This window comes from Carlito syrichta, unplaced genomic scaffold, assembly GCF_000164805.1.
Source record: "Carlito syrichta isolate Samal-C Ts95f unplaced genomic scaffold, Tarsius_syrichta-2.0.1 Scaffold316187, whole genome shotgun sequence".
Lineage (NCBI taxonomy): Eukaryota > Metazoa > Chordata > Mammalia > Primates > Tarsiidae > Carlito > Carlito syrichta.
In genome coordinates, this window is record NW_007260283.1 from 97,557 (window position 1) to 124,675 (window position 27,119).

General features: G+C 36.7%; 1 protein-coding gene and 1 pseudogene across 3 annotated transcripts in view; one reads left to right on the top strand and one right to left on the bottom strand.

Moving 5' to 3' along the window:
* Positions 1-27,119, top strand: part of RASAL2 (RAS protein activator like 2) — a 362,379-nt gene that overhangs the window by 95,702 nt on the left and 239,558 nt on the right. The gene's annotated exons all lie outside the window — the stretch shown is intronic.
* On the bottom strand, positions 3,790-5,743 carry LOC103276405 (annotated as a pseudogene). Its single transcript, XR_505369.2, has one exon. The product of XR_505369.2 is annotated as a 60 kDa heat shock protein, mitochondrial pseudogene (transcript).

Sequence of the window (27,119 nt, forward strand, 5' to 3'; positions counted from 1 at the left end):
GGTGGAAAATACCTACCCTTATTTTGAATTTACTTGTGAATCTAACTCTTTGTCTTTATACACACTTGAGTTCTTTAAACAATGATGATACCAAAGAGGTGTAAGGCCTACCTCACAAAAGAATGGTAAGGATTAGTGGCTTCAAGTTTTAGAAAAAATATGTAGGATAGTTTTCTAGTCACTCTTTTTGATAATATGTGCCACAGAATGTAAACCAGCTACTGCTCACTCCACTGAGGTGCTTAAGGTTTTTGGTCAGAGTAGCTGAATTGTCAGTATGATCCTTAATTAAAATGAATCATGATCTAAATGATGTGAGATTCTTCCTGAAGCAGTGGAAATGTCTCTTAGAGTACACTTTAGATCAGGAATGTCCAACCTTTTGTCTTCCCTGGGCTGCATCAAGTAACCTTTTAGCTTCCCTGGGCTATAACAAATAAAGAGGAATTGTCTTAGACTGTACATAAATTATATAATACAGTTAGTATATATACATAATAAGACTTCTTTTTTAATAATAAAGATTAGAAAAATGAGAACAATGTAAAACTAGTGGGAAATTTGACCTTGTTTTTGTACAACTAATCTATTAGTGTCTGGTTCAATGGAAGTGGTTGCAATTCTTAGTGAGTTCTCAAGGTGCTTGTCAGAAATGTCTGTTTGAATTTTGCTCTTCATGTGCTTCATAATTGAAAATAGCTGCTGACAAATGTGTGTGCTGCCAAAAAGTGATGTCATGAATGAGGTGTAATTGTGACCTTCAAAAATGGAACTACGCATGAGGTCATGAAGAAAATAAATGCTAAAAAACACATGATGTTAAAAGATATTGTTGGGCTGCATTACTAGCTATCCTGGGCCACATGTGCCCTGTGGGCTGTGGGTTGGATATGCCTACTCTAGATCTCAAAAGAAGCTTGAGAAGGTGAACTACTTGAGAGTTACAGTCAGAATTAGATGCACTTAAAAATAATGCTTCTCAATCTGTATGTGCTTTTTAAAAATTTTCAGTCTGTTGTGAAACTATAATTTTGTTAAATACAGTAAAAATGAATAACTAGAGAAATGAAATAAAACACATGTAAAAAAGCAATAATTTAAAAAAATTAGATCCAACAGACATAGTATTATTCTGTCAAATTGCAGTAAAGATTTCTAAATGCTTATTGCATATTTTTGTATTCATCTTGACATAGCCTGGTAACAGTTTATGATCCATCAGAAGGCTGTGAACCAGACTTTGGGTAGCACTGATTTCAGTAGAAATTGTTTGAAATTAAATTTATTTTTCTACTGTTTACATATCAGCCTTTGCTAAGTACAAATTCCTATCTACTCTGAAATGCTATCTTTTCTTCAAAACTTTCCTTGACTTTCCCAAGTTGACTTTCTGTATTCTAAAGGGGACTCTATTATATCATTTCCTTAATTTTATTTACAAAAAATGTAAACATATTCCTAAAGACTTAGGAATGTTTGTGGCTCACAGACAAAAAGTAAATATCTTTTTAATGAATGAAATTTTAAAAATGAATGAATAAATTGCAGCAACATTCTCAGACTTTAATACTAACACACCAGATAAAGGAAGACTTTGTTTTGTAGAAAGAAAACACAGTTTCTCAGTCTCAAAAGTTAGACTTATGGAAATCTTATTCTTATAAAAATAACCTTGATAGATAACTGAACACATACATGCATTTCCTAACTATATAACACAGATTGTGGGGATTGAAGGAGTATATAATATAGGTCCAACTAAAACAAAACTCAAACCGCTTAAGCGAAATTGCTAGCAATACTGATGTAAATACTTTTTTAGCCGTGAAGGGGTAGGAGGTGGGGACAGGGAAGAGAGTTGAAAACTAATGCCCCAAGAATTTAAGGTGCTCTGTGCTATGTCTTTTTTCTTCTCCCTGTCCCTCTAACTGTAAAGATTTGTTATTGTATCATACTACTTCAATTTATTTCAATAAATATTTGATGACATTGTATTGTGTACTTTCAGTCACCTTGGAGAATACCAAAGGAACTTGAACATGAGCTTATAATCTTGTGGAGAAGTCAGAAATACATAAAATTAACTAAAAGACAAAAATGAATTTAGGTAGAAAGTGCAATAGAAGCATGAACGAAGAACTTTTTAAAACATGGAGTAATTTTAAAATTAAAAGTGTTTAAGTATAAAATACTTTTCAAATTTTTATATTTCTTATGAGTTAGTCTGTGGATATACTTAGGACAGCTGTTACAGATGACACATCTAAACCAGTGGATAGTGGGTTTATTTTCTTTAAATAACCCTATACATACGCATGCACACTTATGATATTGACCTAGCTTAAGTAACTCATTAGTAAATGGACAGATTTAGCTTCCAAAGCTAGAAATGAATCTAGAAGAGAAGAAAGTGGTAAGGAATCTAGTCTTCTGCTTTTATTGTATATGTAGGTGGACAAATGAATGCATAATTTTCAGTACTTTCTCTCTGAGGCTGCTCAGCTATTTCCTGTGCATTCCATCTCCAAGCCACTGGTTGAGAAGAGGGAAGACGTTCTGAAGTCTCTAGTCCTAGGATGCTGGCACTGCCCTTGGGGAAAGTTTGAATCTTGCATCACATCTTTGGTATGTGTGCATTTCCAGTTCCCACAGAGAAGCTGATCCCTGGCAGAAGGTAGATAGACATAGCCAGACTGAGTCATAACTGGCAAATCAGGGAAATTATTTTTTAAAGGAATAAAGGCCCTTAGCAGGGTCAAATTTCTATAGATAAACAGGAAGCAGTGAAAAAAGACTTTAAATCTGGATTACATTTGAGGGAACCCATCCCCAAAATTTCAGATTATTCTGCCATGACAAATAAATCAGTGTGGATTCATGTGGCAATTACATCTGTTGATTCTCCTTCACCAACATAGACTGATCTGCCAATAGCATAATGCTCTTTAAATATGGTTTATAGGATACGTGCAAGTTGTGTTATTAAATGAATGTTAAAGACCACAATAAATACCATAATCTTTCTTTTCTGTTCTTTTTTTTCTGATTAGAAGTTTACTTGTTGGAAAAGCTTTACAACAGTAAAATAAATTATTTTTGTACGTAACAAATCCTTTATATTGAGAAGGGTAAAAATTAAATCAGTGCTGTCAAAAAACTGAGGACATGCCTTTATGACGTGATACTTCATAAAACTTAATTCTATTTGGAAATTCTTTAATATTTATTCCTTACAAAGTTTTTTTGTTTGTTATTGTTGCTCCTTTAGTTTCTTTTCTTTTTTTTGTACTTTAAACAAAGTTTTATTACACAAAGGTTGTCACATAATTGGTATTTCTCTACTTTGTACAGTTATTCTTACTCTCCACGGAAAGGCTGCTTCTGAACTTCTCATCTGGTGGTGGCAAGCACTAAAATCTTGATTTGACAGAATAGTAGTAAAAATGCCTCAGTGATTTAAGTTGAAAGCAGTACATTGGTACATGGCTCTTGCACCCAGTATCAGGAATGTACAAATGTCTTTTTTTTTTTTTTTTGAGTTAGAATCTCACTCTGTCATCCAGACTGGAGTGCAGTGGCCACTCCCGGCCACCGCAGCCTCGACCTGCTGGACCCCGGCGATCCTTCCGCCTCAGCCTTCCGAGTAGCCAGAATTACAGGCGCGCGCTACCATGCCCGGCTAATTTTTTTATTTATTGTAGAGATGAGGTCTCGCCTGCCCGGGTGGGTCTCAAAACAAATGTCTTTTTGTAAAAATACAAAATAAATTATCTGTAGGCATAGACAATGACAGCAATAAGTCATTATATATTATCAACTGAAACCAGTAAATGATGATTATAGTGATCTTAATCAGTCAGCCTTTTCTTCAGTCATTTCTTCAGTTCACGTCTCTGAAGTTATTAGGGAGGACACTGCCTTGAGTTTCCTGTCACAGTTCATTAATGATGGCAAAGCACTATATTCTAGGAGTTAGAACATGCCACCACCTATCCCACCTCCCATCCCACCCATTGCACCCATTCCAGGGTCCTTCTCTTCTTTAGGAATTTCTGTGACCACAACTTCTGCCATAGTTAACAGAGAGGCCACCCCAGCAGCATCCAGTAAAGCTGTTCTTACAATCTTTGTTGGGTCGATGATTCCTTTTTCCACCATATTCACAAAATCTCCAATCATAGCATCATAACCAATTTCTGAGGAACTCTGCATAATTTTCTCAGCTATCAAAGAGCCTTCAACACCTGCATTCTTGGCAATGGTCATTGCAGGAATTTTGAGTGTTCTTTTAATAATTTCTATACCAATTTTTTGATCTTCGTTAGCTGGAGCTAATGAGACCAAGGCTGGAATGCACCGAAGCAGGGCACAGCCCCTGCCCAGAACAATGCCTTCTTCCACAGCTGCTTGTGTAGCATCAAGGGCATCTGTAACCCTGTCTTTCTTCTCATTCACTTCAACATCACTTGTCCCACCAACCTTTAGCACAGCTACTCCATCTGAGAGTTTGGCCAGACGTTCATTCAGTTTTTCCTTCTCATATTCACTAGTTGTGACATCCAACTGCTCAATGATTTCTTGAATACGTTTTTCAATTTGAGCCTTGTCACCTTTTCCTTTCAAGAGCATAGCATCATCTTTGGTTACAATGACCTCTCCAACTTTTCCTAAGTCATGAGGCTGAACATCTTCAAGATTTAAGGTCAGCCGCTCTTCACCAAACACTGCACCACCGGTAGCAATAGCCATATCTTTAAGCTGGTTCTTCCTATTATCAGCAAAACCTGGAGCTTTGACTGCTACAAACTGAAGACCAACTTTTAGCCTATTCAAGCAAGTGTACTGAGAGCTCCTCCATCAGTATCTTCAGCAATTATGACCAAGGGCTTATGGTGAGCACTGGCAATTTCAAGAGCAGGTACAATGGTCTGGACACTAGAAATTTTCTTTTCACTCAATAGAACATAAGCATCCTGGAATTCACATTTCTGACCTTTTGATGTATTAATAAAGTATGGAGAAATATAACCTCGATCAAACTTCATGCCTTCAGTAATTTCTAATTCATCATTTAGCTTTTTTCCATCCTTTACTGTGATGACACCCTTTCTTCCGAACTTTTTCATAGCATCAGAAATGATGTTGCCAATTTCTTTATCTCCATTTGTGGAAATTGTAGCAACCTGAGCAATTTCTTCTGGGGTTGTCACAGGTTTGGACTGCTTCTTAAGTTCCACAATGACAGCATCAACAGCTAACATTACACCTCTCCTGATTTCTACTGGATTAGCGCCTTTGCTAATCTTCTCAAAACCTTCCTTGGCAATAGAGTGTGCCAGCACAGTAGCAGTGGTAGTGCCATCCCCCGCCTCATCATTTGTGTTATTGGCAACATCCTGAACAAGTTTAGCTCCAATATTTTTATATTTATCCTTTAAGTCAATTGACTTTGCAACAGTCATGCCATCTTTTGTTACTTTGGGACTTCCCCAACTCTGTTCAATAATCACTGTTCTTCCCTTTGGTCCCATTGTAACTGCTACAGCGTCAGCTAAAAGGTCTACACCTTGCAGCATTAAGGCTCGGGCATCTGCACCAAATTTTACATCTTTGGCATAGTCCCGAGTGAGATGGGGAGCCAGGGCTCGGGACACCAGTCTTATCTGGCGAAGGACTGCAGGTAATCGGAGCATTTCTGCGGGCGAGGGGTGAGCGCGGTGGGTAGAGCGAACATACACGGCAAGTGTGGAGAGTCCTTTTAGTTTCTTCTTGTTCCTCTCTCCTCCCACCTCCCTGCCTTTCTTAAGAAGCTAGCTAACTAGTAAGTCAACACTGGAGTGGCCGTGAGTGTGCCACTGGCACTCCAGCCTGGGCAATGGAGTGAGACTCCAACTCAAGAAAAAAAGAAAAGAAAAGAGAAGCTAGCCAAAATGTTGAGTAGTGGGATTCTGGATGATTTTTTTTTTTAATTAAAAAGGTTTTATCAGACTAATATTTGGTTAAATATTATGATATGACTTATATCACATGATTTATAATTTAAGAAAACCTCTGCACATCTCCCCACTACATACATAAATAACATGACAGCATTTTCTGGGTTTTTACTTATTGATTTTAGCTATTATTTATTTAGTTTCTCTCATGATACAAACTTTTAGAACAACTATACCACGCAGTTCCACTTTTCATTATAGTAACCCTTAAATAGTACTCTTTTTAGTCAAATCAGAAAAAAATGGTTTTTTTTTTACATGATCACTTGGCACTTTGGTCATATGTCTTTTCTGGTACATTGCATACTACCCTTTTCTTAAATATTTTTGTTATCTTTTTGTACTGTTTCTCATATTCTCATTTGTTTTCAAGTTTGCCCTTATATCAGGTACTCTTATATACTTTTATATTACATTCTCTCACCCTACACATTTTGTTCTTCCTGGAGATATTCTAGAGCTTTGTGTCCATTGCCTTCTATCTCCATTGGTTGCTGTCTAGACCTGCTGTGTGACCTTGTTGTGAAACCTATAACTGCTTTTTTGGACTAGATGCCTGCTTTTATGTATTAGATCCTATGTCTTTTTCTTGAATTTTCATTTTACTAAGGGATATCATCAAGTAGCTTCCTTAGAAATGGTGTATTGGGATCTAAATTTCTGAATCTTTATGTGTCATTCTGGTGTAATACACCTTTCAGTATCTTGGAGATATTCAGACTACTCAGACTCCTGTGGAGTCTAATGTTTTTTCTCTCTCTCTTTTTTGTTCCCATGTAGGTGACATTATTTGCCTCTTTTTGAAATTTGAAGTTCGTGTCTTAATTCTAAATGTTTTAAAATATAATGATGATGTGCCCTGGTTGGGTCTTTTTTTAGTCAGTAATTGGTAGTCTTGTATTTCATTTTTGTGAAATTCTTATATTTATATCCACCCCCCTTCTCTTTTTCTTTCTCTCATATGATGATGTCCTTCTGTTCATTTTTTCATTCTCTCTTTCTGGGACTCTTATTAACCAAACGATTTGTGTATGCTTTGTTTCTCTCTCTCTCTTTTTTTTTTTTTGTCTCTATTTCTTTAGCCTTCTTCCTTGGATATTTTTAACTTTGGTTTTTAAATGTTTGGCACTTTTGTTTTGGCTGTTTTTAATTTCCAGAAGTTCTTCCTTATAATTAGATTGCTTTTTTCATGTCATCTTGTTTTTCTTTAATGAAGGCAATTATCTGCATGAGATCACTAAGTTTTCTAACTTGAATTTTATTGTCTTGTGTATTATAAGTATATACTTTTATAGACTTGGCCTTGTAACTCAAATACATGATATCTCTGTTAATGTTTTTGTTAATATGTGTGTTTTTGTTGCCTGTTGATTTTACTTGTCAGTACTTATGATTTCTTTTTTCCTTGTGTGCCTACTTATCTTTGATTGTGTGCTAAACATTATACAGAATTCTAGTAACTTATCTACAATTTCAAAATCAAAAAAGTTCAAACAACTTAAAAGTTTTTTATGGCTCATTTGTTGGTCAAACCTGTTACTTTCCTGACACAAAGCTATTTAGTCCAATTCACTTAATGTGAATGCTATGAGAGTTTGCTTCAGATGGATTACAGGTGCTGCCATACAGCCCATTGGTGATATAACATACAGTATAAATAGCATATTACCTTTCTAAAATATGAAGTCATCTGAATCTGAAACACATTTGACCTGAAGGTTTAGATAAAAGCCAGTGGACCTGTTTGAAAATTTATTTCCAGAAATCACTTCAGGCATGGGATAATGAAGTCAACCTCCTTACACATCTCATTTACTTGTGGTTCACCTTTAGACCTAGGATGTAGTTCTTTAGAGTTCCAGTCTGCCATGAGCTAAAGTGACAAGGATTGGTCACCTGTTTTATAAACGCTGTCAGTCTCGGTATCTGGCTTTTATCTTTTTAGCCCCTTGTGCCTATTAAAGACCCAGCTCAGTTTCTGAGGAGTTCTTCTAGGTAATAAAATGTCTCAAGCAAGAACTGCCCCTAATACCAGGCTCATTTTCTGTATTGCTGTCTCAGCCAAGTACATCCTTACCATGAAATTTTTGCTAGGTCTTGGAGCTAGCAATGGAATCTCTAGTTCTACTCTCTCAGTTCAGGTTATCATCATTTCACTTCTGATTATATCCTAATTGGCTTGCCTCCATTGATCTTTATCCCATGCCAGTCTTATTTCCTGTTTGTTGCCAGAAAGAGCTATTTTTAAAAAGCACAACATGATCACATTACTGGCCTACTTAAATGTTTTCAGTAGCTCCTCATTATTTATAAGATGAAGTCCAAATTCGTCAGCAAGGTAGAGACTCACTATTCCTCCCTTCATCTACTTCTGCCGTGTGTCTCCCATTGCTTCTGTCCCCACACTCTGGACTCTTATCCATGCCTGAAATATATCATGCTGTTACGTTTGTATGTCTTTATAGGTTTGTCTGTGCTCTTCTCTTTGCTAAGAATATTTGTCTTCTACCCTCAAAGTCTATCCCCTTGATCTAAAAATCCTTCATCCTATAAACCTAGGAAAATTGACTTTTTTTCTGTAAGGCTTTCTCATCACCTCATTTCCTACAGAGTATACTGTTTTCCATCTTGTCCCCATTGAATTCTGCATGTACTTATTTTTGCACTAACCAACCTATCATAGCAGTTATTTGAGTCAATGTCTGTTTTCTCTAACTAAACTGAGGTCATTGAGGGAATATAGAATGCATTGTTATTTATCCCCAATTCTTAGCATAACCCTGAAAATACCATGGATGTCTTTTAAAAGTCAGGTTGGGTTTGGTGGCTCAGCCGTAATACCAGGACTTTGAGAGGCTGAGGTGAATGAATTGCCTGAGCCCTCAGGTTCGAGACCAGCCCAGGCAACTTGGTGAGACCTTGTCTCTACAATAAATAAAAAAATTAGCTGGTCGTGTAGCGTGTGCCTGTACTTCCAGCTATTTGAAAGGCTGAGGTGGTGGAAGGATCGTCGGAGCCCAGCAGGTCGATACTGGGGTGTCTATGAGCATGCCGCTGCACTTCAGCCTGGGTGTCAGAGCGAGACTTCAACTTAAAAAAAAAAAAAAATGTCTGTTGAGCCCATTGAATTAATGTTTTGACATGAGCAGTATTTTGAAATTCTATTATGCTTAATATTTATAATGACCTATAAAGTGAGATTATATATAGTTTCTGAGGTTCCTTCTCTACTTCTAAGATTCTAGTGTAGAAATGGCCTATGCTTTGGGAAAGAATGTCTAAAGTGAAATTGATTGTGAAAAATTACAGAAATTGCCAAAAAAATGTCAAAGGTCACAACCAGCGCAGTTCATTACAAGGTTGTATTAAATATTTGTTTAATGAATGACTTGCAAAGAGCTCTCCAAACAAAAAATATAGTAAACTATACCAAGCATAAATAACTGAAGAAATATAAAAACAGCTTTTTTAGATTACCATCTTGTGGTCCTCATATGTGAGCTCTATGACCTTTTAAATGATCATGCCAACTAATGCATATAGGAACTGGTAAGAAGCAGCAGTATCATAAATAATCCCAAACCAGTAGATGAAAAACTGCATATTGATGATAGTTTCCAATAGTCTGAGGGAAAGGATGGCTAGGAGAAATGAAGAAATTTAAGATTATTACTCACATGCTTGAGGTCTACCAGTGACCCATATGGCTGTCATAAATAGGAGGTGGCCCACACAATTGTAGGTGGATATAATTTGAGAGGAAATAAAGTTTTTTTTCCATATGAGATATACCATGAAAAAACAAGAATAACAAAGTGGACAAAGGATGATTTTTTTAGATAACAGAAAAAAATGTAGGCAACATTGTAATTGTAGTTTTAAAGACTATTAGGAAATTGAGAAATCTAAATAAAGAAATTATGTTGATATCAACTTCTATATCGACAAATACTCTTAGACTATTGCTACCCCTTGTAGACTATACCACTTAAGAAAGATGTGGTAAATTTTCAGATGTAATTCTTAGGAGAATTCTAATAATAATATAGACCTGTATAAAAGCGAAGACTGAATGTTGTAGTTCAGATTGCTACAACAAACTGCTGTTAACCCTATTGGGTGGTTTAAACAGCAAACATTTATTACTCACAGTTCTAGTGGCTGGGAAGTCCAAGATCAAAGTGCTAGCACATCTAGTGTCCAGTCAGGGCCTGCTGCTTGTTTGCAGACAGCTGTCTCTCATTGTGTTCTATCATAGCAGAGAGGGAGGAAGCAAGCTCTCTCCTGTCAGTTTTTCTGAGGGCACCAATCCCATTTATGAGACATCATCCTCGTTACCTAATTACTTCCCAAAGGTCATGCCTCCAGATATCTTCACACTTAGGCGTCAGCATATGAATTTGAGGCATATGTGGGGACATGGGGGGAAAATAAACTTTCAGTTCATAGCACTGAAGAATAATCTAATTTAGGCTCTCTAATATGTGAGTTCTATGAAATGTATGGACTTTAAAAAACCTCTCCTGAGAACCAAATGACAAAACGAACTCAGAGAAGGGACAGTCTAGTCCAGAGCCTTCATTTTCAATGGAATTTTTGCTGTTTTGATTCAGAGTGTCATTTCCTTTGTTCTTTCCGAGGGTAACTGATTCACTAAGAAAGGAAGAGTCTGATGAAGAGGAGCATGGGCTTTTCCCCACTAGATTTTGATTATATCTCAATAAAATTTTAGTATTTAGCTGTCATCTTTGATTCCTTATTTGCTTAACAATGTGGCTATATTTTCAAGCACAAATGCAGCAATGTAAGTAGAATTCCTCAGTTGTGCATACTACTTGTTAAAGTTTCCTTGATATTCAGGGATTTCAGCACCATGAATAGGGATAATCTGGCAGTCCTGTGTTCCCAGAAACCAAATGCTTGAGAAGTCTTTTCAGTTTCTTTCATAACAGTTCAATTCAGTGGAGGTTCCACCTAGTGCTAGTTTTTGCCTAGCTCAAGGTTGCCACTTCTTTCTGGAACCAGACCGCTTTGAGAGGTGGCCCCTAGTTTACCTCATCTATTGCCTTGAATCATGCTGACTATATGGCATGCCTGATTTAGACTTCTGCCTGACTCTTTAAATACCATAATATTTGGGTATTTGAGTCTCATTGGTGTTCATTATATTCAAAGCAATAAAGAATTTAGATATAATCACTGAACAATGTGATGATTTTCTTAGAAAAGCTGTGTTTACTTTCCTGATCTTTGGAAGTGTGAAGCAGTCTGTCTCCAAGATGGTTTGTGTTTCCAACTAGGCATAACCACTTTGGAAAAATGGTTCTATTCACTAAAAGAAACATATGTGTACCCTATGGCCAGCAACTCCATACCTGGCAGTATATTTATGAGAAAGGAGTACAGTCATCTACAAAAAGTTTATGGAGAAATGTTCATGGCAACTTTATTTATCATAGACAAAAACTGGATACAATCAGATGTCCATCAGCAGTGGAACAGTAACATCATGATACGATGAAAGACACTTAACAAAAAGAATAAACTGTTGTTATATACAACAATGTGGGTGAATCTTACAGACATAATGGTTAGCAAAAGAAGTAAGATGAGTATGTAATTTATAATTCTATTTTATAGATTTTTAAAAGAGATAAAACTAATATGTGTAACAGAAGTAAAAATAGCCACTTTCTAGGATCTTGGAAATATTCTTTGTGGTGATTTGGATGGTGGATAAATATGTTTGAGAACTCATTGCACTTTAAAATGAAAATACATTTGCATCTAAATTCAGGAAGATAAGATTAATCTGTATCTTCTTGTAGTAGTAGTAGTAATTAGTAGCTATACATATAACTTATTTGGAACTTAGCTATTTGGAAACCTCACTTCATCAGGTCATAGAAGATACTTGAACACTAAGACAAAAGATTAAAAAAAAATCTGGGCCAACCCCTTGGGACCCCTCTCATAAATATATATATATTTGTGTATGTGTGTAGCCAAGATATGTTTTACATAATAGATATCATTGGCTGAAACTCACAAATTTTAATCAATGACATCTCGTGGACTATGTATTTTGTTATTTTGTATTTATACCTAGTAAGGTTATCTGGCCTCCAAGCAGATATTATATTAAATGGGACAAATTAACTGTTTGGGTTATGAATTTTTCTTTTCTTTTTTTTTGAGTTGGAGTCTCACTCTGTTGCCCAGGCTGGAGTGCAGTGGCATGTTCACGGCCACCACAGCCTCAACCTGCTGGGCTTAGGTGATCCTTCCACCTCAGCCTTCCAGGTAGTTGGAACTACAGGCATATGCCACCATGCTCAGCTAATTTTTTGATTTATTGAAAAGATGAAGTCTTGCCAAGTTAGTTGTCTAGGCTGTTCTTGAACCCCTGGACTCAGGCAATCCTCTTGTTTCTACCTCCAAAAATTCTGAGATTACAGGTATGAGCCATCGCACCCAGCTGGAACTTTTCTAATAGATAGGAGGATTAGAAAGCCTCATTAGGTCATAAAGATAGTTTTTTTTCTTCCCATCTCTACTTCTCTGCTCAGAAAAAAGGGGAAAACTATTATAAATTCTTAGTTTTTAAAAATTTAAGTCAACTTTGATAGGTTAGGAGTAATTTTACCTAGTCTCTTAAACTAGCTAAAGACACAAAGGATTATCACTGAATCAGTGAATAGGAATAATTAGACCAAAAGATCTTTGTGATATCCTCCGGCACTACCCAAAATTCAAAATATGAATGTATTACTTACATAAGAAAAAAGGTCCAAGGAAATAAAGATTTGTCCTTTTGCAAAACTTCAGCTAAGTACTAAATCTGCTCAGTGGAACATATTTTCTGTTCTCCCAACCTATAATCATAAGTAATAGCTCAGAAGAGAACTAAAATGCTCTTGAGATTTTTTTCCTCTAATAATCATTTTAGAGGTTAACAATGAAAGAAAGGAATTATGTTTATTTAGAAGTCCTTAGGAAATACCAGATCTGAGATTTTATATTTACAGAGTTTTCTAGTCTTAATACCATCTCATCATAAAACTCACTTTATAGTTTCTACCCCAAGTCTTCCATTGTGTCAGTTAAATATGAAGAGTTATAAATCACATGTAGAAATCTGCTATTTGTGAGTTTAAAAGAAGACTTGATCTTGTCATTAATACATAATGTGTTTTATAATGAGATTGATTTCATAAGTCCGAGAAGAAATGTGTGACATGTTATGTCCTATTCCTGATGCCTGTGCTTAATTTCTAAGCCTTAGATTAATGATCTAAAACAACATCTTTAAATACATGTAAAATTGTAGCTATAAAATTATCATAAAATTAAAGAATACATTTATTTGGATTTATTACTTTTGGCCTAGGGAAGAATATTTTATTCATTCTAACTAACCATTTAAAGTAAAAATAATGTACTTTATCTGTCCAGCCCTTTATTAACTCATATCTAATGTTTTTTGGTTGCCCAATTCAGGATAGGTAATTTTTTTTCATTTTTATTTTATTATTATTTTTTAGTCAGAGTCTTACTCCAGACTGGAGTACAGTGGCACAATCATGGCTACTGCAACCTCAACCTGCTGGGCTCAGGTGATCTTTCCACCTCAGCCTTCCAAGTAGCTGGGGCTACAGGTGTGTACCATCACACTTGGCAAATTTTTGGATTTATTATAGAGATGAGGTCTGGCAAAGTTGTCCAGGATAGTCTCGAACCCCTGGGATTACAGACATGAGCCACCATGCGTGGCAGTATAGGTAATTTAGATAATTACATTGGTTTTTGCTTTTGAGCCACTCTTTTGAAATCAGAAGTTGAGGGAGATAAAGTTCAAGTTTTGATGCAAATGTGGAGGCTGTACCAATTATAAAAGTATTCTATGGGAACCATGAAGCAGAAAGTAAGAAATGACACCCTAAGTTTTTAAAAATAGTGGCTCAGCCTGTAATCCCACACCTTTGGGAGGTTGAGGTGAGTGGATTGCCTGAGCCTGCGGGTTCGAGACTCGCCTGGGCAACTTCGAGACCTCATCTCTACAATCAATCAAAAAATGATCCGGGCGTGGTAGCACACGCCTGTAGTTCCAGCTACTTGGAAGGCTGAGACGGAAGGATCGCTGGAGCCCAGCAGGTTGAGGTTGCGGTGGCTGGGAGCAGCCGCTGCACTCCAGTCTGGCTGACAGAGTGAGACTCCAACTCAAAAAAACCCCCAAAACATTATTTTTTAGAGTAGTATTAGGTTGACAGGAAAAATGAGTAGAAAATACAAAGAATTTTCATATATCCTTTACTTCCTCCTCATAGTCTCCCCTACTATGAACATCTCACACCAGAGTGTTACATTTGTTAAAATGAATGAACCTACCATACCATTATCGCCAAAAGTCATAGTTCCATTAAGGTTCACTTTTGGTTTTATACATTTTATTGAGTTTTGACAAGCTACAGGCATACCTTGGAAGTATTATGGGTTCGGCTTCAAACCACTACAATAAAGCGAATATTCCAGTAACGTGAATCACACAAACTTTTGATTTCTCAGTGCATGTAAAAATTATCTTTACACTATGCTGTAGTCTATTAAGTGTGCAATAGCATTATGTCTTAAAAATGTACAAACCTTAATTAAAAATTACAATATTATATTGCTTAAAAAAGCTAATGATCATCTGATCCTTCAGTGATTTGTAATCTTTTTGCTTGTGGGAGTGTATTTTGCCTCCATGTTGATGACTGCTGATTGACCAGGGTATTGGTTACTGAAGGTATGGCTGGCTATGTCAATTTCTTAAACGAAGACAAGAGTGAAGTTTGCTCCATTGATTGACTTTTCCTTTCACAAAATATTTCTCTGTAGTATGCAATGCTGTATGATAGCATTTTGCCTACAGAATTTTCAAAACTGGAGTCAGTTTTCTTAAACTCTGCCACTGCTGTATCAAGTAAGTTTATATAATAAACTTCCATCTTAAGAAACCAGTTTTTTTGCTCATTCATAAGAAGCAGTTCCTCATTTTTATCAAGTTTGATCATGAGATTGCAATAATTCACTCACACCTTCAGGCTACACTTCTACTTTTGTTGCGATTTCTACCACATCTGCAGTTACTTTCTCCACTGAAGTCTTAAACCCTTCAAAGTCATCCACAAGGGTTGGAATAATCACCTGTTAATATTGATATTTTGACCTCTTCCTATGAATCATTAATGTTATGAATGACTTCTAGATTGATGAATACTTTCAAGACATTTTTCAATTTACTTTACTAAGATCTATTAGAGGGCTCAGTATCTATGGCAGCCATAGACTTAAAAAATATGTTTAAAAAGTAAGTTCGAGAGAGAAAGAAAGAGGAGATACACTTCCCCAAGGTAGGGAAGGGGACCAAAGCCTATATTTCTTAAATAATGAGACTTGAAATCAAAATTACTTCTTGATCTCTAGACTGCAGAATGGATTTTGTGTTAGCAAAAAAAAAAAAGGTATGTAAACAACATTAATCTCCTTATACATCTCCATCTGAACTCTTGGGTTACTAGGTGCATTGTCAATGAGCAGTGATATTTTGAAAGCAGTTTTTTTTTTCCTCCCCTGAGCAGTAGGTTTCAACACGGGGGCTTAAAATATTTGTTAGCCATGTTGAAAATAGATGTGCTGTCATCTAGACTTTGTTATTTTATTAATAGAGCACAGGCAGAATATGTTTAGCATATTTCTTACAGGTCCTAGGATTTTGGTAATGATAAGTGAGCACTGGCTTCAACTAAAGTCACCAGCTGCATTACCCCCTAAGGAGAGAGTCAGTCTGTCCTTTTATGCTTTGAAGCCAGGCATTGACTTCTTTAGCTATGAAAAGTCCTACATAGGATCTTCTTCCAGTAAAAGACTGTTTCATCTACATTGAAAATCTGTTGTTTAGTGTAGCTATCTTCAATCAGTGATTTTAGTTAGATCTTCTGGAAGACCTACTGCAGCTTCTACATCAGCACTTTCTGTTTCATCTGCAATTGTATGTTCTGGAGATGCCTTCTTCTTTTAAACCCCATAAACTATCCTTTGGTAGCTTACAGCTTTTCTTCTGCACGTTCCTCACTTCTCTCAACCTTCAAGCAATTGAAGAGAGTTAGTGCCTTTGTTTGAATTAAACTTTGGTTTAAGGGAATGTTGTGACCCGTGGATCTTCTGTCCAGACCACCCAGACTTTCTCTATATCAGCAATAAGACTCTTCATTTCTTATCATGGAGTAACACTTTTAATTTCCTTATTTCCTTTGTATTTATTGCTTGGTGGTTTGGTGCAAGAGGCCTCACTAAGCTTAATCATTTGTAGCTTTTGATTTAAGAGTGAGAGACGTAACTCTTCCTTTCATTTGGACACTTAGAGACCATTGTACGTTTATGACTGACCTAATTTCAATATTGTTGTGTCTTAGGGAATAGGGAAGCCTGAGGAGAGGGAGAGAGATGGGGGAATGGCTGGTTGATAAAGCAGTCAGAACCCACAGTTTATTGGTTAAGTTCACTGTCTTTTATGGGTTCATGGTGCCCCCAAAATAATTAAAATAGTAACATCAAAGATCACTGATCACAGATTGTCATAATAGGTATGATATTGAAAAAGTTTGACATATTTTGAGAATGATCACAGTGTGACACAGACACATAGTAAGTGCATGCTCTTGGAAAAATGGCACCAATAGACTTGATTAATGCGGAGTTGCCACAAACCTTCAATTTGTAAAAAAAAAAAAAAAAAAAAATCTGCAAAGCACAATAAAACGAGGTATGCCTGTAGTTAGAATCATATATTATATAACCTTTTCAGATTGGTTTCTTTCACTTAGTAATATGTATTTAAGTTTCTTCCATGTCTCTTCATAGCTTGTTAGCTCACTTCATTTTAGCACTCAATTATATTCAGTTGTCAGGATGTACCAAAGTCTGTTTGGCCATATATCTACCAAAAGACATCTTGGATGCTTCCAAGTGATTATGAGTAAAATTGCTGTAAACATTCATGTGAAAATTTGTGTGTGGGCATAAGTTTTCAGCTCATTTGAGTAAACACTAAGGGGTGTGATTGTTGAATTGTTTGTTAAGAGTATGTTTAGTTTTTAAAGAAACTGTTAAATTGTTTTTTAAAGTGATTGTACCATTTTACATTCCCACCAGCAGTGAATGAAAGTACCTGTTGCTTCACATTCTTGTCAGCATTTGGTGTTCTCAGTGTTTAGGATTTTTGCTATTTTAATAGGTATGTAATGGTATGTCATGTCATTGTTTTAATTTGTGCTTGATTCAGTAATCACATATGATGCAGAGCATCTTTTTATATGCTTATTTGCCATTCATATATTTTCCTGGGTTAGAAGTCTGTTCTACTTTTTGCTCATTTTTAATTGATATCATTGATTTCTGTATAATTTTTATTATTTCTTCTGCTTACTTGATAATTAACTCTTTGCACTCAGAGACATTTTGCAGATTACCTACCAGCAACTCAACCACACTTTTTTTTTGTACCAAATATTGAAAACAAATCACTTCATATGAAATATTATTATAATATTGGAATCAATTATTTTATTGTAGTGATATTTGGCTTATAATGGACATTGAGAAACTTATTTGTGATTTTAAAAAATCCAAAATTTTATATCTTATATTTTTCTAGCATGTGGTAACATGTGAAACAGTCACTGACATGCATTCCAGGTTTATTGATACATGTTTTGCAATAGTAACTTACTTGATGTCATCCACTTGATATTTTTCTATTCAAGCAGACATTGCAGTCCCATTTTCTTCCTCCCACATTAATAATATGTAATTTATTGTTCAGCCAGTTGTTCCAATACAATGAGAAAGGACACACTTGTGCTTCCTGAAAACCACTTCTCAATTGATTTATTACAAGCTTGACAAATTTCAAATGGGATGTAGGTTTTTTATTTTTATTTTTTTGATGCTTAGTACAGTAAATAGGAGTAATGTGTATTATACCCCCAAAGAATAATTTCACCCACTATTTTAAAGATTTTCACAAAAAACAGTATGTAGAGGCATATTGATCCACATGATCCACACTGCTCTTATTTGCAATATAATTTAAATTCGTTTCAGGCTTTCTGACTGATAGTGTTTCCACCATGCAATGTCCTTGTGGTAGATTTCATTCCTGCATGATTCCAAGTGCTGCTGAGAATTTTAACAATCCTTTTGTCTTCCCGTGCAAGAAGCATAAGATTATTTTATTTACATACTACTGTTTTTTTTTATTTTTTATTTTTATTAAAAACTTTAGCTCTTCGATTTGTGCTTGTATTCCCTTTCAGTTGACCCAGTGTACTTACTGGTACTAGATGTACCAGTAAGATGACATTGCATTTTTAATAACTGTTATGCTAGGGCACTAATATTGTAATATCTGTCAATAAACATGTGGTACCCTGCTTCTTTGGGAACTTTTCCAACAACTTTTTAGATAAATGTAATGGAATTCTGGCGCTTATTGGAAGATCAGATTGAGTGATGTTTTCAGATGTTATGCTGACATTGTAGGGAAATATTGAAAAAAGATAACATTTTTGAATTAGCTAGTGCATAAACGCATATACCCCATTTGGTAGGCTTATTTGGATTGTTGTTATAAATAATATTTGTCCTTCCAATTGCACAACAGATTCATCAACACAAATTGCCTGATCTGGTATGAAATATTGTGAAGATTTTGAATCAAAATATTCCAAATAATTATTGGCCTTTGAATATGAGTTCTGATCATCCCATCACTTGATGCAGATGTCTTCAGATGAAACACCCAGAAGATTTGCATAAACTCTTCTTTAATGAATGTTTCTGAAAAGAAGAGTATTTTACTATTGAAAGCAGTTGACCAGTATTCTTGAATTATTCCTATATTTAGGATAACAGTGATAAAAGCTATAAATTCCTATCGGTCAACATCATGGCATTTAAACCAAATCAATTTGTGTGATAGCTGCTTTTTCCTTATTTTTTTATCCATATAGCAATTTGTTTCTTTTATTACGCTATCCATTAATTCATTTGTAAAATACAGAGTAAAATAGTCTATTGATTCTCATATATTATTTGCTTTTTGTGTCTTGTTGTTTGAGGATGTACAACAAAAATTTATTCTCACTGGGGGATCAACTTTTTCTGTAACATCTTTCCACTCTTTGCTTGAAAATATGTTGTCTTCTACTTTTTCAAAACTATTAACACTTTCTGTGTTAATAGTTGTAACTTGCTTCTCTCTTTTCAAGTATACCACCTGACACAAAGGGTATACCCACAGCTGCCTTTCTTATACAAACTCTCTTTATCACTACCTTCTGTTATGAAGAAGTGTCAGCACCATTGTAAAAGCACTTCATGCATTTTCTTTCCACTTAATGCCAGCTGACATATATATACATATATATTTTTTTACATATATCTCATTGTATACTTCATGTCTTTATTTGCTTTTTCATGCAGTTTGAATGGAAAACTTTAAAGAAACATACAATGCTGGTATAAGTTTGTTTTGTATTATCACCAGTAATCACTTATGCCTCCTGAGAGGGGACATCTGAGTGGTTTGCTAGATTTTCATTGTCTCAGATGGGACATTGGAGTGCAAAGGGTTAATTTACTTTTCTTTTTCTAGGATCCTAAGATAGAAGATTAAATTATTTATGTATTTATTAGACCTTCTTTTTTTTTTTTTTTTTTTGAGTTGGAGTCTCACTCTGTTGCCCAGGCTGGAGTCCAATAGCAAACTCATGGCCACTTCAGCCTCAAACTGCTGGGCTCAGGTGATCCTTCAGCCTCAGCCTTCAAGTAGCCAACTATAGGCACATGCCACCACATCCGGCTAATTTTTTTTATTTATTGCAGAGATGAGGTCTTGCCAAGTTGTCCAGGCTGATCTCAAACCCGTGGGCTCAGGCAATCCTCTCACCTCAGCTTCCTAAAGTGCTGGGATTATAGGCATGAGCCACCGCACCTGGCTAGACCTTTTTTGATTCAGTATATTTTTGTTTTTCTTTAGTTCAAAATATTTGCAAATTTATCTTGAAATTTTTTCTTTGATTCATGTGTTACTTAGAAGCGTGTTGCTTAACCTTTGTGTTTGAAGATTTTTCAGCTATCTTTGTGTTACTGATTTCTAGTTTAATTCTAGTGTGGTCCGAGAGCAGAGCTTATATGGCTTCTGTTCTTTTAAATTTGTTAAGATGTGTTTTTTGATTCAGAATGTGGTCTGTCTTGATGAATGTTTCATGTGAGCTTGAGAAGAATGTATGTTATTTTGTTGTTGGATGAAATAGACTATAGTTGTATGTTACATCAAGTTAGTTGATGGTGCTGTTGAAGTCAACCATATTGTCACTGATTTTTCTGTTTGTCCATTTCTGTGTTGAAGTTGTCAACTGTAATAGTATATTCTATTTATTTCTCCTTGCATCTCTATCAATTTTGCCTCACATCTCTATTGTTAAGTATATTCATGTTAAAGATTGTTATGTCTTCTTGGAGAATTGTCTTTATGTAATGCAGTATTTTTATGTATGCTGTCTTTATGTTTCCTGTACTATGTATCTGGGAGTTGGTCTTTTCATTTGTTGTCTTGCAGGGGTTCTCTGAATCTCTTGTGTTTGAATGGTCGTGTCACTGATGAGATGAGGGAATTTTTCTTGGATAATTTCATGGAATGTTTGTTCCAGGGTGGTCTCTGTCTCTCTTATCTGCCTCAGGGATTCTAATTAATCTTAGATTTGGCCTCTTGAAATAATCACTCATCTCTTGGAGGTTTTGTTCTGTCTTTTAAAGCTTCTTTTCTATGTTTTTAACAGTTTGGATTAGTTCCATATTTTGGTCCTCAAGCTCTGAGATTCCTCTGCTTGGTTAATTCTGCTTTCCATGCTTATCAGTTTGTTATGTATTTCATTCACTGTATTGTGTTATCTCAGTATCAGCTCCTTTATTCTTTCCTCTTGTCTCTCCTCATTTCTATTTATTTTCTCTATTAATATCTTGATATCTGGGTTTGTGGTTTGAGACCAAACATTCTGGGGGCTCTTCATTGAGTTCTGGAGTCTGTATTCTCAGTGGTTGACCTCCCAGGGGTCTGTGTGAGACCCATATTCTTCCTTGTTTTTTTTAAATTTATGTAGGTTCCCCCCCCCCCGACTTCTTTAATTCTGTTGTTTGGGGATTGGGGGTGGGGTAACTTTTACTTCTGTGTGCTCAATCTCCTATCCTTCCTTATGTAGATCCTCTGGTTTTGTTCAATTCTGAAGCTAACTGTGGGTCAGGGGCTGTACTGTTTGCAGTTTTGAGATTTAATTGAGGGGGAAGCTGAGATTCAGAAACTATGTGCAGATCCCAGTATCTGCTGACAGGGATGTGGGTCCCCCTGAACCCACTGCCTTACAGTCAGTCCATGCAGTGGGGGTATAGGTTTCCTCCCTGAAAGCAAAATGAGGTAAGAAAAAAAGAAAAGAATGGTAAAAGGAAGGAGGAGGATTAGAGGAAGGTAGAGAGAGAGAGAAAAAAGAGGGAAAACAGACAGGCATACCGGCTAACAAATGAAAAGAGACACAAGCAAAGACAGAAAAGATTAAAAAAAAAAAAAAAATACAGGCAATCATACAAACAAACACACCGACAACCCCCCCGCCATGTACTCTCCCTCAAAAATACTCATACACAAACAGGAAGTCAAAAAAACCCCAACAAAACAGCATTAAAATACAGAAACAAAGCAAGTACAAAAACAATCAAAAACAAAGAAGAGGAAAAAACTGAAGCGAAAACAATAAAACAAAACTTGTTGTGAGGTTGTTTCTCTAACTCCAACTTCCTTTCAGCTCTGATTTTAAGCCCCTCCCTTCTGCTTTCAGCACAGGCTGATAGAGTTGCTCTCAGCATGGGTCAGATGCCCCATGAACTACTGTGGGAGGATGGTGGATCAGATCTGGACTCACCCAACTTGCTGCCACTGCTGTCAAGTCTCCCACTCACATCTGATGTGTGTGTGCCTGTTTCAGCATTGGGGAGGGGCATCTGTCTCTCCAAGTTTGATGAGGAGATAACCTCTAGGTCCCAGGTTGGAGGCTCGGTGGAACTGGGTGGGGCAATGCAGATCTCTGCCTGGTCCTGGACAGAGAAAATGATGCCCATCAGTGTTTCCTCACTGGTGGCGGGGCTCCTTTCCAGCTTTCCCCTGCCCTCTCCATGGATCCTGGGGATTGTGCCACTCTGCTGTCACAGGTGATGGTGTGGGCCGGTGCCAAGTAGTAAGGATCAGCTGCTTTCTGCTGCCTCGTCTCATGAGAGCCCGAGAACAGCAGACGATCCTGTGTGCCGGGGCTCCAATCTGTGTGACTCTAGCTTTCTTTTTATTTGTGTTAGCATGGTACGTTCTTCTTCACCTATTTACTTTAAATCTATGTATGTCTTTACATTTACAGTGGGTTTCTTGAAGGCAATATAGAGGTAGGGCTTGTCTTGTGATCCACACTGATAATCTCTACCCTTTAATTGGTATTTTTAGATAATTGATGTGTAAGGTGATCATTCACAGTTAGATTAATATCTACCATATTTGTTACTGTTTTCTTTACATTGCCCTTTTTTTCATATTTGTCTTCTGCCCTTTTCCTGCATTTTCTAGTTTCAATTGAGCATTTAAGTTGTTTTCTCTTGTTTTTTTTTTTTTGAGTTGGAGTCTCACTCTGTCGCCCAGACTGGAGTGCAGTGGCTGCTACTGGCCACCGCAGCCTCAACCTGCTGGGCTCTGGCGATCCTTCTGCCTCAGCCTTCCGAGTAGCCGGAATTACAGGCATGCGCTACCATACCTGGCTGATTTTTTGATTTATTGTAGAGATGAGGTCTCGCTGCCCAGGTGGGTCTTGAACCCACGGGCTCAGGCAGTCCACTCACCTCAACCTCCCAAAGGCGCGGGATTACAGGCCAAGCCACCGAGCCCAGCTCTCTTGTTTCTTAGCATATCAATGATGCTTCTTTTTTCTACATTTAAATTGTTTACCCTTGAGTTTGCAGTATACATTTACAATTAATTCACCATTCTATCATTTTACAGGTAGGGCAGGTATCTTTTTTTTTTTTTCTCCTCCCTCCTCCCCGCCCCGGGCAGGTATCTTATAGTTAGAAAATATTTTTCATTCCACCCTTTGGTATTCTCAATTTTTGATACTTAGCTATGTCTACTTTAGAACCAGTTGCTTACATATGTTTCATGTTGGTGGTTATTTCAGGCTATGAGAATATTATTTATTTTCCAAGTGTGCATTCATTAAAGAACATATAAAACTTGTTGAGAGCTTGTAAATATATTTCGGTGCTTTAAAGTTTTCCTTAAGTTGAGATGGTAATGTTAAAAATAATATTTAAAAAAACTTAGATAATAATTTGCCCATCTATTAAATTGGTGTTTCTGGGGGGAAAAATGGTTCTAACAATTTTAGCAGTATTTCTTGCCTTCCCCCTTGTCCTGCTCCTGTTTCACAATATTCTTTTCTTTTTTCCCTCTTTCAATGTTCTATCCATATCCTCTAAGAAACAAAAAATTACTTGGTATAGGAAAAATGACTCCCTGTAGTGTATTTGACTTCTCCTCATTCCTTCAATGATCTTTTTTTTTTTTTTTTGCTTTGGAGTCTCACTCCATTGCCCAGGCTGGTCTCAAACCTGTGGGCTCAGGCAGTCCACTCGCCTCGACCTCTCAAAGTGCTGAGGTTACAGTCTGAGCCACCGAACCCAGCCAGTGATCTATACTTAGATGTGATTTTCATGGTATCAGAGATAACATTCAACTCAAATAGATGCTTACTTACTTTCTCATTAGTAGTTTGAAGTTAGGTACTTTTACTTTCCATTTTGTTCTCTTGTTATTAATTAATTCAACAACTATTTATTATGTGCTTACCATTCACTAAACACTGGGGGCACTATGGGAGATGAAAACAGGCAAGGATATTGTAACCTAGTGGGTAAAATAGGCATTGGTAATCTTACAAGGAAATGTACAGTTAACAACTGCAGCTGGGATGGAGAGATACATAAGGCTGTAAAGGCCTCTAAGAGGGAGATTTGCCCTAGCCAGCAAGATTAGGAAAGACTTCCCTGAAGAAATGAAACTTGAACTGAAATCTAAAGCATGGTAAAGGGGAGGAAGATCCTGTGCCTTCTAGGCACAGGGAACAGCCCTGTGGCAGAAAGGAGAGTGAGTGATGGGTGTGAAGATCTAAAAGGATTCAAGTGTGCCTTTAAGAGGGAGCCTGAAGAGTGGAATAGGTAGAAACAGGCTATATTAGGGAATTTTGTCTTGGTTATAAGAGTAGTGGGAACACATTGAATGGTTTTAGAGAAGAAGTAGTAAATTTGTCTTTTGGAAAGATTGTTATGACTACAGTAGTAAAAATGGTTTGCAGGTGGCCATAGTAAATGTAAGTTGCTGAATTTAGGAGGTGGCTGTAATCCAGGGGAGAGATGATGGTAGATTGATTTAGGGGAGATGGTGAGAAGTAGGTAGATTAAATAATACTTAGTAGGGGAAATCAGTAAGACCGGTGGATTGAATATAGAGTGGTGAGAGACAGGGATAATCAAGGATGACCCTATACAACTGGATGGATGTGGTCCCATTTATTAGAATAAGGAACCCTGGAATAAAACCACATTTTAAAAGAAAGATTATAGGCTAGGTTTTATACATTTTGAATTTGAGATAGCTATTAATATTACATAGAATAAGTATGTCATTCAAAGGAGACAAGGTCTAAATAGGAGGTATAAATAGATGTGGTACTTGTAAATGATGAGGTACATGGTGAGAATGTAGACAGAAGGTGCCAAGGACTCAGCTTTGAAACTCCCAACATTTAGAAACTATTTAGAGAAGACTGAACCTCAGAGAAGTCAGAGAAGGTGTGATCAGAGATTAGGGGAAACTTAGAAGTTTTTATTTTATTTTATTTTATTTTTTATTTTAAAAGATGTTAATTATGGTATTAGGAGTTATCTGTTTTTTGTTTTTATTTAAAATTGCTTTCTTATTTTAAAAAAATCATTGATTCCTACACTTGTCTTTTTTTTTTTTTTTTAATTTGGCCTTTCTTGATATATCTTTGTCTTTCAAATGAGATACAGTTGTGTACGTGTCAGGTATGCCTTTCATTTCTAATACTTAGTGTTTGCCACAGGAAGTGCTTCATCGGGAAGCAGATGTGCTCCTGTGATAGGAGATGGGAAGGGGATGTTTTGTTATTAATTACTTAGCTTTGTATAAACAAGGACTTTGTATTTTTGAAAGATGTCTTCTTTCAGTTAATAGAAATAGGGTTACTGTATCTTTGATTCTTTTCACACTACCGTGAGCATTGCATAGGTCTCTATAGTCTAACAGAACATTTCAGCTAAATGTTCTATTTAATGCTGGAGTATCAATATAATTTTCTGTTTTGGTGAATCTGACTGAATTATAGAGGGGCCTTGAGAGCTTCTTTAGTACTTTTCATTTAAAATCTATCAACTCACTTATTATGCACAATTTCATCCATGGAATCATCTAGCATAGGAATCATCTAGGAACTTAGAATGTTGACTCTCAAGCCTTATTCCACATGTACTAAATTGGCATCTATAGCTTAGTAAGAGTTGGATATTCATGCACAACGTGAGAAGCACTGGTCTGGAAGCAGATTTGTTGCTTTGTCTTTGTGCCCACATCATGAGTTTTGTTCTTTGTTTCTTGTTTTTCTTAGTAAGAGAGTAGGAAGAAAAGAAAAACCTTAAATTTGTGGACCAAAGAGCTGAATTTAGTAGGATAAGAGCCAATTCCCCTTGCTTTTTTAATAGGGTCTTCTGTTGATTTTTTTTTTTTTTTTTTTTGAGTTGGAGTCTCACTCTGTCACCCAGGCTGGAGTGCAGTGGCACACTCATGGCCATCCCAGCATCGACTTGCTGGGCTCCAGCGATCCTTCTGCCTCAGCCTTCCAAGTAGCCGGACTATAGGCACACACTACCATGCCCGGCTAATTTTTGATTTGTTGCAAGAGACGAGGTCTTGCCAAGTTGCCAGGGCTGGTCTCGAACCCTTGGGCTCAGGCAGTTCACTTGCCTCAGCCTCCCAAAGTGCTAGGATTACAACCTGAGCTACCAAGCCTGGCCCTTATGTTGATTTTTACCTGTTTTTTTTTTTTTAAATACCATGCCAGCTATATGGAAGAGAAGAGAAAATACAGCCAGTTGTGCCATAATGCTTGTTTTGGAAACAAGCATTTATACTACACAATTGATATTAAGGACCGATTTGAGCATTATGTGAATTTTGTGTTGGCTTTTTGTGTCTGTGAGGAGCATTAGCTGAACCAAGCCACTTGAAATGCTCAAAATGCATACATCTCAAACAACCAGCTACCTGAGTTCTCCATGTGTTCTAAGTAATCACCCACCTATTGTGTGACACCTGTACAAATTTCAGGTAACCTTCTTTTACCACCTCACAAAAACTCAAAAGCTGCAATCCTAATGCACACTTCCACAACCAAACTTCAGGGTTTTGTTTTTTTTTAAAGCCATGTTCATTTTAGTATTTATGTGTTTCTTAACCATATAAGATGATGCTAAGTGGTGCCACAATTTTGTTTTGTTTTGTTTTGTTTCGAGTTGGAGTCTCACTCGGTCGCCTAGACTGGAGTGCAGTGGCCGCTCCCGGCCACTGCAACCTCGCCTGCTGGGCTCCAGTGATCCTTCCACCTCAGCCTTCAGAGCAGCCGGAATTACAGGCATGCGCTACCACGCCCAGCTGATTTTTTTATTTATTGTAGAGATGAGGTCTTGCTGCCCAGGCGAGTCTCGAACCCGCGGGATCAGGCAGTCCACTCACCTCAGCCTCCCAAAGGTGTGGGATTACAAGCTGAGCCACCGAGCCCGGCTGGTGCCACAATTTCATATTAGCTTATCTTTGCTTTACGTGTCATTGTCGAAGTTTCTGAATGTTGTTCCCCTAACTACTTCTTGCAAGCCCTGTGGTTTTATTGCATGGTTTTTACTTAGTGCAGTGAT